Here is a 6,689-nt window from a genome sequence, read left to right on the forward strand (position 1 = left end):
AGACAGTAGGGTATATCTCCAGTCATTTACACAGACAGTAGGGTATATCTCCAGTCATTTAAACAGACAGTAGGGTATATCTCCAGTCATTTAAACAGACAGTAGGGTATATCTCCAGTCATTTACACAGACAGTAGGGTATATCTCCAGTCATTTACACAGACAGTAGGGTATATCTCCAGTCATTTAAACAGACAGTAGGGTATATCTCCAGTCATTTAAACAGACAGTAGGGTATATCTCCAGTCATTTAAACAGACAGTAGGGTATATCTCCAGTCATTTAAACAGACAGTAGGGTATATCTCCAGTCATTTACACAGACAGTAGGGTATATCTCCAGTCATTTAAACAGACAGTAGGGTATATCTCCAGTCATTTAAACAGACAGTAGGGTATATCTCCAGTCATTTAAACAGACAGTAGGGTATATATCCAGTCATTTACACAGACAGTAGGGTATATCTCCAGTCATTTAAACAGACAGTAGGGTATATCTCCAGTCATTTACACAGACAGTAGGGTATATCTCCAGTCATTTAAACAGACAGTAGGGTATATCTCCAGTCATTTAAACAGACAGTAGGGTATATCTCCAGTCATTTACACAGACAGTAGGGTATATCTCCAGTCATTTAAACAGACAGTAGGGTATATCTCCAGCTTCATTTACAACAGACAGTAGGGTATATCTCCAGTCATTTACACAGACAGTAGGGTATATCTCCAGTCATTTAAACAGACAGTAGGGTATATCTCCAGTCATTTAAACAGACAGTAGGGTATATCTCCAGTCATTTACACAGACAGTAGGGTATATCTCCAGTCATTTACACAGACAGTAGGGTATATCTCCAGTCATTTAAACAGACAGTAGGGTATATCTCCAGTCATTTACACAGACAGTAGGGTATATCTCCAGTCATTTAAACAGACAGTAGGGTATATCTCCAGTCATTTAAACAGACAGTAGGGTATATCTCCAGTCATTTACACAGACAGTAGGGTACATCTCCAGTCATTTAAACAGACAGTAGGGTATATCTCCAGTCATTTAAACAGACAGTAAGGTATATCTCCAGTCATTTAAACAGACAGTAGGGTATATCTCCAGTCATTTAAACAGACAGTAGGGTATATCTCCAGTCATTTAAACAGACAGTAGGGTATATCTCCAGTCATTTACACAGACAGTAGGGTATATCTCCAGTCATTTAAACAGACAGTAGGGTATATCTCCAGTCATTTAAACAGACAGTAGGGTATATCTCCAGTCATTTACACAGACAGTAGGGTACATCTCCAGTCATTTAAACAGACAGTAGGGTATATCTCCAGTCATTTAAACAGACAGTAGGGTATATCTCCAGTCATTTAAACAGACAGTAGGGTATATCTCCAGTCATTTACACAGACAGTAGGGTATATCTCCAGTCATTTAAACAGACAGTAGGGTATATCTCCAGTCATTTAAACAGACAGCAGGGTATATCTCCAGTCATTTACACAGACAGTAGGGTATATCTCCAGTCATTTAAACAGACAGTAGGGTATATCTCCAGTCATTTAAACAGACAGTAGGGTATATCTCCAGTCATTTAAACAGACAGTAGGGTATATCTCCAGTCATTTAAACAGACAGCAGGGTATATCTCCAGTCATTTAAACAGACAGTAGGGTATATCTCCAGTCATTTAAACAGACAGTAGGGTATATCTCCAGTCATTTAAACAGACAGTAGGGTATATCTCCAGTCATTTAAACAGACAGTAGGGTATATCTCCAGTCATTTAAACAGACAGTAGGGTATATCTCCAGTCATTTAAACAGACAGTAGGGTACATCTCCAGTCATTTACACAGACAGTAGGGTATATCTCCAGTCATTTACACAGACAGTAGGGTATATCTCCAGTCATTTACACAGACAGTAGGGTATATCTCCAGTCATTTAAACAGACAGTAGGGTATATCTCCAGTCATTTAAACAGACAGTAGGGTATATCTCCAGTCATTTAAACAGACAGTAGGGTATATCTCCAGTCATTTAAACAGACAGTAGGGTATATCTCCCGTCATTTAAACAGACAGTAGGGTATATCTCCAGTCATTTAAACAGACAGTAGGGTATATCTCCAGTCATTTAAACAGACAGTAGGGTATATCTCCAGTCATTTAAACAGACAGTAGGGTATATCTCCAGTCATTTACACAGACAGTAGGGTATATCTCCAGTCATTTACACAGACAGTAGGGTATATCTCCAGTCATTTAAACAGACAGTAGGGTATATCTCCAGTCATTTAAACAGACAGTAGGGTATATCTCCAGTCATTTAAACAGACAGTAGGGTATATCTCCAGTCATTTAAACAGACAGTAGGGTATATCTCCAGTCATTTAAACAGACAGTAGGGTATATCTCCAGTCATTTAAACAGACAGTAGGGTATATCTCCAGTCATTTAAACAGACAGCAGGGTATATCTCCAGTCATTTAAACAGACAGTAGGGTATATCTCCAGTCATTTAAACAGACAGTAGGGTATATCTCCAGTCATTTAAACAGACAGTAGGGTATATCTCCAGTCATTTAAACAGACAGTAGGGTATATCTCCAGTCATTTAAACAGACAGTAGGGTATATCTCCAGTCATTTAAACAGACAGTAGGGTATATCTCCAGTCATTTACACAGACAGTAGGGTATATCTCCAGTCATTTACACAGACAGTAGGGTATATCTCCAGTCATTTACACAGACAGTAGGGTATATCTCCAGTCATTTAAACAGACAGTAGGGTATATCTCCAGTCATTTAAACAGACAGTAGGGTATATCTCCAGTCATTTAAACAGACAGTAGGGTATATCTCCAGTCATTTAAACAGACAGTAGGGTATATCTCCAGTCATTTAAACAGACAGTAGGGTATATCTCCAGTCATTTACACAGACAGTAGGGTATATCTCCAGTCATTTAAACAGACAGTAGGGTATATCTCCAGTCATTTAAACAGACAGTAGGGTATATATCCAGTCATTTAAACAGACAGTAGGGTATATCTCCAGTCATTTAAACAGACAGCAGGGTATATCTCCAGTCATTTAAACAGACAGTAGGGTATATCTCCAGTCATTTAAACAGACCGTAGGGTATATATCCAGTCATTTAAACAGACAGTAGGGTATATCTCCAGTCATTTAAACAGACAGTAGGGTATATCTCCAGTCATTTAAACAGACAGTAGGGTATATCTCCAGTCATTTAAACAGACAGTAGGGTATATCTCCAGTCATTTAAACAGACAGTAGGGTATATCTCCAGTCATTTACACAGACAGTAGGGTATATCTCCAGTCATTTAAACAGACAGTAGGGTATATCTCCAGTCATTTAAACAGACAGTAGGGTATATCTCCAGTCATTTAAACAGACAGTAGGGTATATCTCCAGTCATTTAAACAGACAGTAGGGTATATCTCCAGTCATTTACACAGACAGTAGGGTATATCTCCAGTCATTTAAACAGACAGTAGGGTATATCTCCAGTCATTTAAACAGACAGTAGGGTATATCTCCAGTCATTTACACAGACAGTAGGGTATATCTCCAGTCATTTAAACAGACAGTAGGGTATATCTCCAGTCATTTAAACAGACAGTAGGGTATATCTCCAGTCATTTAAACAGACAGTAGGGTATATCTCCAGTCATTTAAACAGACAGTAGGGTATATCTCCAGTCATTTAAACAGACAGTAGGGTATATCTCCAGTCATTTAAACAGACAGTAGGGTATATCTCCAGTCATTTACACAGACAGTAGGGTATATCTCCAGTCATTTAAACAGACAGTAGGGTATATCTCCAGTCATTTAAACAGACAGTAGGGTATATCTCCAGTCATTTAAACAGACAGTAGGGTATATCTCCAGTCATTTACACAGACAGTAGGGTATATCTCCAGTCATTTAAACAGACAGTAGGGTATATCTCCAGTCATTTAAACAGACAGTAGGGTATATCTCCAGTCATTTAAACAGACAGTAGGGTATATCTCCAGTCATTTACACAGACAGTAGGGTATATCTCCAGTCATTTACACAGACAGTAGGGTATATCTCCAGTCATTTACACAGACAGTAGGGTATATCTCCAGTCATTTAAACAGACAGTAGGGTATATCTCCAGTCATTTAAACAGACAGTAGGGTATATCTCCAGTCATTTACACAGACAGTAGGGTATATCTCCAGTCATTTAAACAGACAGTAGGGTATATCTCCAGTCATTTAAACAGACAGTAGGGTATATCTCCAGTCATTTAAACAGACAGTAGGGTATATCTCCAGTCATTTACACAGACAGTAGGGTATATCTCCAGTCATTTAAACAGACAGTAGGGTATATCTCCAGTCATTTAAACAGACAGTAGGGTATATCTCCAGTCATTTACACAGACAGTAGGGTATATCTCCAGTCATTTACACAGACAGTAGGGTATATCTCCAGTCATTTAAACAGACAGTAGGGTATATCTCCAGTCATTTAAACAGACAGTAGGGTATATCTCCAGTCATTTAAACAGACAGTAGGGTATATCTCCAGTCATTTACACAGACAGTAGGGTATATCTCCAGTCATTTACACAGACAGTAGGGTATATCTCCAGTCATTTAAACAGACAGTAGGGTATATATCCAGTCATTTACACAGACAGTAGGGTATATCTCCAGTCATTTAAACAGACAGTAGGGTATATCTCCAGTCATTTAAACAGACAGTAGGGTATATCTCCAGTCATTTAAACAGACAGTAGGGTATATCTCCAGTCATTTAAACAGACAGTAGGGTATATCTCCAGTCATTTACACAGACAGTAGGGTATATCTCCAGTCATTTAAACAGACAGTAGGGTATATCTCCAGTCATTTACACAGACAGTAGGGTATATCTCCAGTCATTTACACAGACAGTAGGGTATATCTCCAGTCATTTAAACAGACAGTAGGGTATATCTCCAGTCATTTAAACAGACAGTAGGGTATATCTCCAGTCATTTAAACAGACAGTAGGGTATATCTCCAGTCATTTAAACAGACAGTAGGGTATATCTCCAGTCATTTAAACAGACAGTAGGGTACATCTCCAGTCATTTAAACAGACAGTAGGGTATATCTCCAGTCATTTAAACAGACAGTAGGGTATATCTCCAGTCATGTAAACAGACAGTAGGGTATATCTCCAGTCATTTAAACAGACAGTAGGGTATATCTCCAGTCATTTAAACAGACAGTAGGGTATATCTCCAGTCATTTAAACAGACAGTAGGGTATATCTCCAGTCATTTAAACAGACAGTAGGGTATATCTCCAGTCATTTAAACAGACAGTAGGGTATATCTCCAGTCATTTAAACAGACAGTAGGGTATATCTCCAGTCATTTACACAGACAGTAGGGTATATCTCCAGTCATTTAAACAGACAGTAGGGTATATCTCCAGTCATTTACACAGACAGTAGGGTATATCTCCAGTCATTTAAACAGACAGTAGGGTATATCTCCAGTCATTTAAACAGACAGTAGGGTATATCTCCAGTCATTTAAACAGACAGTAGGGTATATCTCCAGTCATTTACACAGACAGTAGGGTACATCTCCAGTCATTTAAACAGACAGTAGGGTATATCTCCAGTCATTTAAACAGACAGTAGGGTATATCTCCAGTCATTTACACAGACAGTAGGGTATATCTCCAGTCATTTAAACAGACAGTAGGGTATATCTCCAGTCAATTAAACAGACAGTAGGGTATATCTCCAGTCATTTAAACAGACAGTAGGGTATATCTCCAGTCATTTAAACAGACAGTAGGGTATATCTCCAGTCATTTACACAGACAGTAGGGTATATCTCCAGTCATTTACACAGACAGTAGGGTATATCTCCAGTCATTTAAACAGACAGTAGGGTATATATCCAGTCATTTACACAGACAGTAGGGTATATCTCCAGTCATTTAAACAGACAGTAGGGTATATCTCCAGTCATTTAAACAGACAGTAGGGTATATCTCCAGTCATTTAAACAGACAGTAGGGTATATCTCCAGTCATTTAAACAGACAGTAGGGTATATCTCCAGTCATTTACACAGACAGTAGGGTATATCTCCAGTCATTTACACAGACAGTAGGGTATATCTCCAGTCATTTACACAGACAGTAGGGTATATCTCCAGTCATTTACACAGACAGTAGGGTATATCTCCAGTCATTTAAACAGACAGTAGGGTATATCTCCAGTCATTTAAACAGACAGTAGGGTATATCTCTAGTCATTTAAACAGACAGTAGGGTATATCTCCAGTCATTTAAACAGACAGTAGGGTATATCTCCAGTCATTTAAACAGACAGTAGGGTACATCTCCAGTCATTTAAACAGACAGTAGGGTACATCTCCAGTCATTTACACAGACAGTAGGGTATATCTCCAGTCATTTAAACAGACAGTAGGGTATATCTCCAGTCATTTAAACAGACAGTAGGGTATATCTCCAGTCATTTAAACAGACAGTAGGGTATATCTCCAGTCATTTAAACAGACAGTAGGGTATATCTCCAGTCATTTACACAGACAGTAGGGTATATCTCCAGTCATTTACACAGACAGTAGGGTATATCTCCAGTCATTTAA

This window comes from Salvelinus alpinus, chromosome 31 (genome assembly GCF_045679555.1).
Source record: "Salvelinus alpinus chromosome 31, SLU_Salpinus.1, whole genome shotgun sequence".
Classification (NCBI taxonomy): domain Eukaryota; kingdom Metazoa; phylum Chordata; class Actinopteri; order Salmoniformes; family Salmonidae; genus Salvelinus; species Salvelinus alpinus.